This window comes from Camelus dromedarius, chromosome 5, assembly GCF_036321535.1.
Source record: "Camelus dromedarius isolate mCamDro1 chromosome 5, mCamDro1.pat, whole genome shotgun sequence".
In the NCBI taxonomy this organism is placed as follows: domain Eukaryota; kingdom Metazoa; phylum Chordata; class Mammalia; order Artiodactyla; family Camelidae; genus Camelus; species Camelus dromedarius.
Window position 1 is genome coordinate 5,688,262 of NC_087440.1, and position 12,969 is coordinate 5,701,230.

The following is a 12,969-nucleotide window of genomic DNA, read 5'->3' on the forward strand; positions in this document are numbered from 1 at the left end:
GTTCTAGCATCACTTGTTGAAGAGCCAATCCAGTGAATGAGTCTGCCCCTTTGGTCAAAATCTGTTGACCGTGTATTTGTGGGCCCATTTCTGGGCTCTCTAGCCTGCTCCAGGGATCTAATATGCATGCCCTTCCAGGATGCCACACTGTCTTTTATTTATGTCGTTTTATAGTACATCTTTAAATTCCATAGCATAAGCCCTCCAACTATGTTTTTTCCCCCCAAATTGTTTTGGCTACTCTGAGTCCTCTGCATTCCCATGCAAATTTTATTATCAGTTTGTTGATGTCTTAATAAAAAAATTGTTTTAAATAGCCTTCAGGGACTTTGAGATTGCATCGAACCTTTAGGTCACTTTAAGGAGAGGATACCTTAATGTTAAGTCTTCCAGTCCATCAACAGGGTACCTGGGGGAGGTGGGTATAGCTCAGTGGTAAAGTGCATGCTTAGCATGCATGAGGTCCTGGGCTCAATCCCCAGGTCCTCCACTAACAAATAAAGAAAGAAATAAACCTAATAACCTACCAGCCCCCCAAAAAAAGCCAAAGAAAAAAGAAAAAAAAAAAGAAACAGGGTACTTGTCTCCATTTACCTGAGGGCCCACTAGAATTAAACAAAGCCATAAAATCTAGAGCTATTCAATATCACTAATTATCAGAGAAATGCAAATCAAAACTACAATGAGGTATCACCTCACACCAGTCAGAATGGCCGTCATTCAAAAATCCACAAATGACAAATGCTGGAGAGGCTGTGGAGAAAGGGGAACCCTCCTACACTGCTGGTGGGAATGCAGTTTGGTGCAGCCACTATGGAAAACTGTGGAGATTCCTCAAAAGACTAGGAATAGACTTACCATATGACCCAGGAATCCCACTCCTGGGCTTGTATCCAGAAGGAAATCTACTTCAGGATGACACCTGCACCCCAATGTTCATAGCAGCACTATTTACAATAGCCAAAACATGGAAACAGACTAAATGTCCATCAACAGGTGACTGGATAAAGAAGATGTGGTATATTTATACAATGGAATACTACTCAGCCATAAAAACCGACAACATAATGCCATTTGCAGCAACATGGATGCTCCTGGAGAATGTCATTCTAAGTGAAGTAAGCCAGAAAGAGAAAGAAAAATACCATATGAGATCGCTCATATGTGGAATCTAAAAAACAAAAACAAAAACAAACAAACAAACAAAAACAAAGCGTAAATACAGGACAGAAATAGACTCACAGACAGAGAATACAGACTTGTGGTTACCGGGGGGTGGAGGGTGGGAAGGGATAGACTGGGATTTCAAAATTGTAGAATAGACTACACTGTATAGCACAGGGAAATATACACAAAATGTTATGATAACTCACAGAGAAAAAAATGTGACAATGAGTGTGTATATGTCCATGAATGACTGAAAAATTGTGCTGAACACTGGAATTTGACACAACATTGTAAAATGATTATAAATCAATAAAAAATGTTAAAAAAAAAAATCTAGAGCTATTATCTTGTATGTCCAGAAAGAAACGACAGTTGGAGAACGGAAAATCTCTGAAAACTTACAACTTTACCCAGTTCCCTCAGGAGCTCTACATGCAGTACGTTACACTGATGGATAAATAAAGGCTCAAAAATGCAATTATCCAAAAACACACCAATGTGGAACCAAAACCCAGGTATGCTCTTCCCCATTTCGGATTCTCCAGGCTTAGATACAGCTGGCTGAAAACTAATCATCAAAGGGAGGTTTGTCGAGAGAGTGCAACAGGGGAAGTGGTTCAAGACTCACTGAAGCATGGCCACCTGCTCTCAGAAGCACAGTGAGGCTTCCCGGGGCTTCCTTGTTCTCAGGCAAGCCCACCGGACAGGGGAGGAGAAGAAGGAACCGATAAAAGATGACAATAAATTCAGAGCAGGACAAAGCCCTCCTAGAGAAAGGCCCCTGCTGGAGAAGAGCCAGGAGAGGACATGGGCAGGGCACACTTCGGGAGCTCCGCGGAGTGCAGCCAAGGGTACCCGCACGGCCACCAGGATGCCAGGGAATTTCCAAGGAGGGAAAAGCTAAGGAGGAGGGCAGGTGCTGTGATCTTTTCACTTCACAGAAAGAAAATCACTTGTCTAAGGAGCTTTACAAGCTGGTGGCAGTGAGTCAATCCACTCATCACTTAAGGAGTCTCTCGACGTATAAAAGCACATTTGGGTTAAGTAGGCAAGTCAGTGCTACAAGGCGCAGTAAGTAGAGAGGATTCAAGCTCCAAGGAGAATGAGCACAAACCACACCAAGATAGATGGGGAAGTGCCTGGGGATCCCAGGTGCCCGGCATGGCTAGTTCAGATCTTAGTGCTGCAGACACAAAACTTAGGGGCAAGTCTAAGGAGGGGCAGCCTGTTTGTTCATTCCAAGTGGGTGATTTTTATTCTCTATATTTTTCTACGTATCACAAATTATCCACAGAAAACATATGACTTCTGAAATTTGAATACATAAAACTTTAAAAATGGCTACCGAGGGAGTTTGCTTAATACTCCATCACAGCGGAGCCCCAAACTGGCCACACGAACCCAGGCAATCAGAGTGGCCAGACCATGAGGTATGAAGCACCTGGCCTTGGAAGACTGCGCAGCCAATAGCATGGTATCTGAAAACACAGCAAACAGAGCTGCCAAGTAAAAACCTTCCAGGCTTCACAAAATTGTTTTCCTCCAACCCCTCTCTAGGCTTTGTGGTACCTAAAATGGAAGCATTAGCTTCACAGTTGTCACCAAGTACCCAAGAGGAAGGAAGGGAGGCAGAGGTGACAGGAAGGCCGAAGTCCAAGACGGTTTATCACCCGGCCTCTCTATTTCATGCTGACTCGCACTTCTGCAAGGGGCCATTCTAACAGCTGGCCTGTGTGTTCGTGCTTCCAAATTCCATCTCCAAGCCAGGATCCCGAGCCACAGAGCACGTCCCTCTCCCCTGTCTTCCAGCTGGGCCGGAAGTCAAGCAACAGAGGACACAACACCCGTCTTTGTGGACCAATAGAGTTGTGATAACCAACAGTGGAGTCCAGAGCGCAGTGAAGTCCTTTCTGAAATTCATCATATCGGAAGAGTCCAGCTATCACAGGCCCAGCGCTCCTGGCAACAAACCTGATGCCCAGAGCCTGGAATGCCTCGTCCAAGGTCACCCACCCGCTGGCAGCACAGGCTTGCCATCCTGGCTGACCCCTCCCCACTGCTTTGCCCATTACTTCACAGGGACCGCCCTCCTCCTTAGAAACTTCAAAGCCTAAAAACTCTTTTACGGCCTCCGAAGAGGAAGCCAGCAGTTCAAGCATTGGTTTTTGGCAACTCCATGTTTTAAAGGCACTTAAGAAAATTTGTCAAATTTAGAAAAGTCAAGCTACCATGTCTTTTCCAAGAAAAACAGGGTCTGTCTTTAAAAGAAATTAAGAAGGAAGGAGGCAGCCTCGTCAAGGGGAAGAGACCCCAAATTCTGTAAAGCTTCATTTAGCTGAGGAAAGTTGTGGCGATGCCTTCCAATTCATGCATTAGACCGTCATATTCTTCAAGGCAGAGCCACCTGTCACCAGGCCTCCCACTGGGCCCATCAGAGACCCAGGACAAACAGAGCAATCAAGACCACAAAGCCATGCACAAGCCATGCTGTCTGCATCCCCTTGATCCTACTGTGTTGTTAATTGGTTTTCAGTTAGTGTCTCAGTACTTGACCCTCCACAAACATGAGGCCCATTTGTTGGTTATTTACCTTGGAAATCATCCTCTCCAAAATTGGTTATAAGATTCATGAGGTTCTTCAAAATAGATCTTTAAAAATTATAAATACAGAAAGATCAAGCATAAAATCATTTACCACTTTAAAATCCTGCCAATTAAAGAAAAGACAACCACTTCCAAGGTCCACTCCCACCTGTGTGGACAGATGTGTCCCTCTCACTGGGTCTTGTCCTTCCCAAGGACAGCTTGCAGTCACCTCTGCAACTTAGATATCCTGCACCCCAGCACACAGCCTGACAATTCAGAGGGTGAGCAAACCATGAAAAGCTCTACCTAAGAATTAAGGTTTTCCCAGCGCAGTGCAAAGTAGAAGCTTCATTGTGGGAAGAGCCAATCAAAAAACTAAGGGTGGTATCCAGGCAGCCTCATGCAAGGGTGGGTCCTTCAGTACAGGCCTAGCAGGGCCGGAACTGATGGTATTTCTCAGCAGCCAGTCATGGATGTCCACCCCAGCCTTCCCCTTGGCCTCAGCCAAAGGCTTGTTTGACAAACACAGGCCAAGAGACACATGTGACTGGCTCAGGAGGAAGGGGGAACAAAAGGGACTTTGTATAGCCCTGAGGATGCCAAGAGATGGCCCAACCCACATCCTTCGGCCAAATGGAAGCAAGGAGCAGAGACAAATCTCCACCTTTTCTTAAACAATGCATGGAGGGAAGGCTTACCTCTCCCAGTCTCTCTCAGCCTTTTGAAAAAGGTCATTGGTCTGCACTCACTGGGATGGTCTCTACCATGCCCACAGCACATTGCACCTTTACACAGAATATTTCTAAGCTCCCCAATGCAAACAAAATGCCCTTTTCAGTGGCACTATCAGTGAGGAACAGAAGTGCTCTGGCAAGACTGCAAGCCCCCTCAGGTTACCAAATTCTGAACATCAAAATCGTGCTGACATATGGACCATGGCAGGGCCTGCATGCTCAGGAAAGATGGCCAAGAACGGCCTGTGAGAACCGTCTTGAAACAATGCTATCTTTCTTCTGCATCTTTAACTGCTCAAGAAGGGTATGCATATTAAATAGCAGAGCAAAGTTACTCAATTGAGGCAAAAATTCCTTTCCCAACAGTGCTCCCTCAAAGAAGGAATTTTACATTGTGCCCAACTACAAGTGAGTCCTGATGGAGCTTTCACTGGCCACAGCAGAAATTCCAGGTCTTTCTCAGCCATTTCTAAGAATGTTTTATTTAACATAATCTTCTTCTCCTTGCCTTGTTTTAGGTTTGGCCTGCTCTGAGCCCAGCCGTGATTCAGCACCTCAAGTCCAAAGGCAAGTAGGACTGCCCCTGCCCCACTGGATCCCAGTTTAATCCACAGAAAAGGTGTCCTTTTGTTTTGTGGTATGGAAGCCAGCCACAATGTGCCTCCCTATATACTGAGCACAGGTGAGACAATAAATATTTGGTTCCCCAATGTGGTCTGTGGAGCCATGTTGGCCGGGAAAGCCCTGTTGCACTCATTTTAGACATGAAAAAAACCACCAATGGCTACCATCCATTTGGACATTCATTCCTGTTACTCCCACCTGAACTGTAGTTTTGAAAGAATTTGAGAAAATGTTGAAGGAATGGCCAATTTCAGCAAAGTACACTTGATCACCTGCAGTTTTATACTTTTTTTCTCAATTTCAAACTATGTCTGCTTACAGGAAGCCTGGTTTCAAGTCATATCCAGGCCATTTCTCTATTCAGTATTTTGTAAGAAGTAAAAACAATGTCTCTGGGAGCAGAACGATCAGACTGCAAACATAAATGTAGGCCCAGAAAAAAAAAAAAACTCACTAAGTTATTCCTAGAATTTTCCATAAAGTCAGCATGGCATGTCTAATTCTGTCTTAACAGGTCCTAGGAACGAAAGTCCAACCCTCTGTCTTTCACTGGCCATTTAATCATCAGTGACTTAAGACTCCATTATATTCCATCAATAGACCTCTACTCTGTTGATAGTAACCTTTACACAGCTCTCTCCAGAGTCTATTAATTCCTTGAACATTTTTGCCAAATTTAACAATTTTCGATGCCCTCCACATACTCCCCCTACCCTTCCTAAAACGTAATGGATCAGTAATGAATATTTATCCATAAAAAGGACTAAACTTTAGAGGAGAAAAAAAATCCTCCTAGAAAGTAAGTTTTATGGAAAACATCACATCAGGTGTTGGGGATCATTTGACACCAGGATATACCCTGAATTCCTGTGAGGGCTATTCAGACACAGGTCAGACCCACGGCCACCCAGGCTCTCTAAGACAGAGCCACCAACACAGAAACACATTAAAAAATTTTTTTCATCTAGCAAATGAAAAGATTGTCCAACAGCCCAACACAACTGTCTGATGAAAGCAAGTCCCTCCTGCTTGAACTCAAAATTATTGACCATTGCATATGATTAATTCCAACAAACTTGCCAAGTGGCCCTTCTACCAGGGTAAGTAGCCACTAAGAAGGTGAGAAGGGACAGTGGGGGAACTGACCACTGAGCATGAGGGAGCTTAACAGACTCAAAGACTCAGCACTCAAACCTCACAAGAGGTTTGGGGACATGCTTTTGTGGGATTCAAACAGTTCTACTCAAATCACTCGCCCGTGTACAAAAGCAGCTGTAAAGCAACAATGATTTTGAATGATCAGGAAAAACATTGTTCTAGCACACTCTTTGAAACAAAGAAACACAAGAAATATTTAGACAGACTTCCAGAGTGTTTTAAACGAATTCAGTTCAAGAGCTTTGAAATGTAAGAACCTGTTACCTGAAAAGTCCCCGCGGTGTGAAATGCCACCCCACAGCGAGGGAGCTGGAGAAAAGAGGAGTGTTTGTTTGAGACAGCTTCCTGGTTTCACGTGCAGTACTTAACTCCTCACTGTCATTTTACTCAGTATCACTGCTTCTCGCTATCCCAGCTCCTTGGAAAGCCAAAGATGCCTTCAGTTCCCTCAACCATGCCGTGTTTGGGCACGAGCTTGTAAGAAATTTCAAACAGTTACTGAAGGTAAATGACCTCAAAGACACAGTCTTAAGATCATCTCAGGGCTGGGGGCAGTGGGTGATACTAGGGGCTGCTCCACTGTGCTGAAAAACTGCAAACCAAATCGTAAACCTACAAAAGAGAGATTAAGAAAATCAAGCGAGGTCAGAGAGACAAACCAGAGCATTTTACTTTAAAAAATATAAGTAAGAATTAGATTTTTGTTCTTAACAGGTATAAAATTCTAGACTTTAAATTTTTCAACTAAGATAGAAAGCTCAGGATGTCCTTAGTTTTCAAAAAGCAAGTAAAAGTCCACCAGGGCTGCGACATCAGCAGAGAGGGGACCAGATGCTGTGGAATTCAGAGAAGAATCCACAATCCCATCACCAAAAGAAGCACTGACACGGACACCAGGATGCATTCCTTTTTTACAATTTTCAACAATAAATGTATCTTCTCAATTATGGGGCACTTAAGGTTATATTAAGCTGAATGTGGAGTCTCTTGGCATAAAAACCATCCTCAGGGGAAAAAATTCATATTATAATGAGGCTCTTGCTATTCCTCAGAGACCCGTGGCTAGCAGAGCTCTCGGTGGCTGCAATTTAAGGCCAGAGCTCTATAGAACCATTTTCAAAGGTCATCAACCCAAAGATACCGCTGGACCTGGAAACAGACTTCTCCCCATCTAAGGAAGCAGGAGCCATGAATTTACAGGAGGGCATGTTCCAGAAGGAGCTGAGAAAATCACCATGCTTACAAGTCACCGAGAGATGTTGTAAATGGCCATTCTAACCACCTAATTAAAGATCTGTCCATTTAGCCTAATTTTGTTTGACCTCCATTGATTTAATCTTCTTCAATCAAGTACCAAGATCTCCAACAGAAAATGAAGTGACCCTCACTCTCCATCCCCAGATATTTTGGGTAGGGAGTAATGGAGAAACACAAGTGCACCGGAATCATCCACACTCAGAGGTATACCAGGAGCCCTTCATCCTCGATGTCCCTCATTCACTCATTTCCCCAGTGAACTTTTACTGAATCCCTATACAACGCATCAGGTATGCCCCAGATGCGGGCAATGCAGTTATGAATAAAACTAGGGCCTCATCCCATGGGTATCAGGAATGCTAACAAAAATTCCAACACACTGAGGCAAGTGCAGTAATAGACACTAGGGGAAAACCATAGCCCCAAGGAGGAGCAAATCACCTCCACCTAGGGGGAGGGAGACACAGCCAGAGGCTGCTTCACGGCACAGGGAACAAAAGCAGGAATCACACAAGCAGAGCCCAAAGAATCCTCCTCCTTATTTGGCTACAGAACTCAGTTCATCTTACAGATTAAGTGTATTTAAATGAAATATTAGTATGCGTGTGTGAACAATGAAAGTCAAAGCAACTAAAAGTTAGTTACAATCCATAAAAGAGATGATTCGCATATTATCATTTTAAAAATTAGATTTATGCAAATCGTAAGCCAATCCTTAGGAGGGAGGGTACTGGTAAACTAAATACATAAATGTACAGAATCAGGGGGAGGATATAGCTCAGTGGTAGAGTGTGTGCTTATCATGCACAAGTTCCTGGGTTCAATCCTCAGTACCTCCATTAATTAAAAAAAAAAAGGTAAATAAATGTACAGAATCAATATTCCATTGCCAGGAACAATCAAGCACTGATCATCTCATATAACCATAGGGGACGAGGCTTCTCAAACCTTGACATGCACACAAACCACCTGGGACCTTGTTAAACAGCAGGTCCTGATGCTGGAAGCCGGGGCGGAGCCTGGGAGTTCGCATTTCTAATAAGCTCCCAGGTGATGCAGGTGCTGCTGGGCCCATGGCCCACTCTGGGCAGTGAGGGTGAGGAGGGCCAGTGGGCTCAGTCCTGATCCACCATCCTAGCCACAACACTAACTCCAATGCTCACCTGAACTCCAGCGAGACAGCATCTTAGGAGATGGGGTTCCCTGTAATTTCTTTCTAAGCTGTATAGGAGGTTCTCATGTGCAGCCAGACTTGTGATTTTTTGAGAAATTAGCCTCCTTGTATACCTCACCCCAGGAAATGGGTCACTTCTCTCCGTACACAGATAACGCCAGCAGCTGCGGAAGACCTCCATGGGGAGAGTGAGTCAGTTAGAGGACTCCCAGCTCAGCTGGCCAGACTGGTCAGCTCAACCCCGGCGATGCCTGGGAATCACAGCCTCCGCGGGCTGACATCTGTGGTGGAATCTATCTTGACCCTTTTCATCCACTGTAATTGCTTTCCAAAGCTAGTGCTTAGATCATTATCATCATCTGTTTAGCCTCATAAAACACACAAAAGAGGAAAAGGACTTTTTTCGGCCTAAAAATTATAGATAAGGGGTCATCCATGATGAAAGGCTGGAAAGAAGCCAAAAGGCAAACATGTAATTAACCATCCCAATGCCTCCGGGCTCCAATCTTGAAAAGGCTCCCCAGCCACCCCCGCCCTCACTGCAAAGTACAATTTTTGTTAATAAAAGGGATCAAGTGGAATGTGGTCCTTCGGGGTTTTCAAACACAAAATTGCTTCTGGAAAAAGGAAAAGTAATAATAGTTTACCCTCTCCAGGTGGAACAGGTGACAGAGCTGTCTTTGAAACACCAGCATTTCCTATTTCTCCATGGCCACTGTCTGTTTACCGAGGCGCCTCAAATTCTGTTCCACGTATTCAGCCTCTTGCTCCCAATTTCTACCAATCTCATTAAAAGCTGTAAGCCCTGATCCCCTTCTCACCCTTGCTTACCTTGGCAGAGGGCAGGAAATTTTTCAACTGGAAGGTCTCACTTTACCCCTAAACTTATGAAAGCCTCCCATGGGAATGGCATTTCCAAGACTGGCTTCAATTTACAACTGCCAAGGTATGGAAGCAACCTAAGTGTCCATCAACAGATGACTGAATAAAGATGATTCCACACACACAATGGAATACTACTCAGCCTTTAAAAAGAATGAAATTTTGCCATTTGCAGCAACATGGATGGACTTGGAGGGCAAGTATGCTATGTGAAGTAAGTCAGACAGAGAAAGACAAATACTGTACGCTATCACTTATATGTGAAATCTAAAAAATACAACAAACTAAAAAATATAAAAAAGAATAAAAAGAAGAAGCAGATTCACAGGTAAAGAGAACAAACAAGTGTTTGGGGGAAAGGCAACACAGAAGTAGGGGGGAAAAGGGTTATATTGGGATTATATAAAACCATGTGTGTGAAGCTTGGGAAAATTGTAAAGACTATAGAATTTAAAGATTCTTTCATTCAACCTAAAAAAAGGGAAGAAGTTTTGCAGTCAGGGTAAACAAGCAGGGCCAGGTCCTGCTCCTCTCTAGTGAATGCTCTGGGGAGAAAGGGCCAAAGCTTCCTCAACTATATGTGCATCACATCACTCAAGGAAAAAAAAAAAAAAGAAAAGGGGAAGCAGCAGCTTGTAATTCCAACCACGTGCCACATGGCATCATGTTCATCTCTCTATTCTTGGGTTCTAAGAGGGTAATTGTATAAAGAAATGAGTAACTAGATAAATGACTGGAAATAACAGGATGAGCAACATCCTGTCCTCCAGGACTTCCCTTTTCTAGCTGGGAGACAAGCCGGCAACACACAGTATAATTGCAAGTGCAGTGAAGGAGCTACAGGCTCAGAAGCTCCGAGTTGCAGCTAAGAGGTGGTGAAGCCTGCTTTTGGACTGAAGTCTTCCAATTCCACGTCGTGCGCTCTCCTTTATTCCATGCTGCTTTCTTGGAAATAGATGTGAACAGTCTTACGGGAACAGGGAGGAGGGAGGGCTCAGCTGGGGGTGGGGTGACCAGGGCAGGCATTGAGGGGGTGGGCAGCGTCTCAGGAAGGCTCAAAGGAGGAGCCTAGCTGCCTGTCGGGGGCCCGCATCACTTGCGCAGCTGTCTTTGAGTGAATCCGCTTAGAATCTATTCACCACTTACCAATATTGAATAAGCATGTCGAGGGTGGGGCAGTGGGGAGCGGGTAGGAGACAGGGCAATGTTTTTTCAAATCAATGTCTTTTTTCCTCTTCCTTTAAAAAAAAATTTTTTCCCCTATCTGCTAGGACTGGGAAGGAAGGGACAAAAGCCTAGGATATGCAAGAAATACGGATTTCTTTTTCCCAACAAAAAAAGAATATGCAGTGGGGACAGTCAGAAATTTCTGATAATTTTATCCTATCTGTGGAAGCATGACTCTCAAAGTGGAGAATCATCCAGAAAACCCCCCATGGGGCCTGAACCTCTGCCATGTAATGATTTTTCTTTCTTGAGGGAATAAAGGTTAACAAAGCGCAGCCTTTTTTCTAAATAAGGTCACATGGTCCTTTTGCTGTCAGATATCTGCTCTGAGAATTAACATGCACAAATCCCCTGCTTGAATGGACATCTCCCTAATCTACTTCTGGAGAGGCTCATGCTTTTGTTTAAAACCCCCAAGACCCTGCCAGCTGAGGTCCAGCCATAGGCAGAGGCTGTAATTAAATTTTGCCAAGAGCCCAGGACCTCAGCCTTGGGGAGAGTCAGCCCCAAGTGAAGGCTGCAGGGCCAGGGTGCCCCCTTGGCTGTGTGCACCCCAACTCCAAGGGAACACACCCGCTTAGGGGTCTCAGGACCCTTGGGATAACTGAAGAGGCTAAAAGCACTGAGGATAAAAGTGCATGTGATACCTACTGGCCCGTGTGCTGCCCTCTGGCCTCCTACCATTTGTCTTCCTGGGAATAAAGGAATCCTGGTATTGCCCCAACAGAGGGGGGCTGCATCCCTAATTTTGGCAGGTCTGAAAACAACCTTCCTCACCGGTATCCTCCCTTCTTACAGACTAGGGGGTTCAGTGCTGTTTCCCTACAGTAGACTTAGCCCAATTTGTGATGGACCAGCGTATTATGTGAAAGAGTAAAAGGGGCCTCGATGAGTAGATTCCGGAGACCTTTTGTAAGGCGAGCTTAGAACAGTCTCAAGCCTGACAATAACATGCTCCAATCTATCCTATGCTTATAAAAATAAAACCTACCAAGGGAGGGTGGGAAGACAGCACCTTACTGCATGATTACTAAGAGCCAGGCATGAGGATGGGCTCGTCACCTACATCGTCTTGTTCGGCTCCCTTCTCACAGCAATCCTACCAGGTGCGCAGGTGAGCAGCATTTTACAGCTGAGGAAACCTAAGCTCAGGTGCTTTCTAACTGGCCGGCACTCACACGGCGGTTAGATGGTGAGGCAACGCTGGAAACCCAGATCTATGTGACAGCCCTGCCGTTTCTGACACAATTTCAGATTCTCAGATGGAAGTTTACTGTCTGCTGAGTTATCAGCGCTGCAGCTGGCCAACAGCTGTTCAGGGACCAGACTTCCCAGATCATGATTTACACCAATTATCCGGCTCTCCACCTACTAAACTACAAACATCCTAACCCAGCATCCCGAAGAAGGCAGAAGGGAACACAAAGCAAATGCAATAGTAGTGTCCAGATTTCCAATCCTTCCACCCCTAACAGGAGGGCCACACCAACACTCCAAGTTCTCCAGGGTAACACGGCGAGAAGGTGGCCTGAGCATCGTCCTGGGCTATTACGTTCTGTCTAAAGCCCAACCTCAGATCACCTCCCGAGGGTCATCAGAGACTAAGGAATTGACAAATTTCTCTGTGATTACGCAAATTCCACCGTAACAGAAGGCAATTATTTGGAATAGATCGATGCAAAATGAAATCTTATTTGCACATTTTCATTAATGAATTTCACAATTTGGAGGAATTTCGCAACTGAGAATTTCAAAATTTCTGGAAGCTATGGGGGGAAATGTTTTGGCAAAAATTATGAAAGCAAAGTCACATCTTGAAGAATTTAATACTTTAAAAACAGAGGATATATCCAGATAGCAGGATTATGAGGGCGACTTTTATTTTTACTGATCTGAATTTTCTAACGTTTCTGTCATAGCACTTATTACTTGTACAGTAAATAAAAGTGGTAAGATGCATCTGAATAACTTAGCTTGCTCATAAAATGACAATGTGGTGGACGTCTAGCCATTTACTGAAATATATACAAGCACACCAGAAATTGAGGGGGAAACACATTCCCCACCAACATGGCTTCCCTTATCCCCAGTTCTCAGAGGCCCGTAATTTGCTTATTTTCCCTTAAAATAAGGCTTCATCTGCCTTGAAGGGCATTCCTG

At 44.5% G+C, this 12,969-nt stretch overlaps 1 protein-coding gene and 1 non-coding gene across 6 annotated transcripts in view; one reads left to right on the forward strand and one right to left on the reverse strand.

The window, feature by feature from the left end:
- Positions 1–12,969, reverse strand: part of TLN2 (talin 2) — a 395,887-nt gene that overhangs the window by 299,516 nt on the left and 83,402 nt on the right. The gene's annotated exons all lie outside the window — the stretch shown is intronic.
- TRNAD-AUC (transfer RNA aspartic acid (anticodon AUC)) lies at positions 8,293–8,365 on the forward strand. Its single transcript has one exon. It is a non-coding gene; the product is annotated as a tRNA-Asp (tRNA).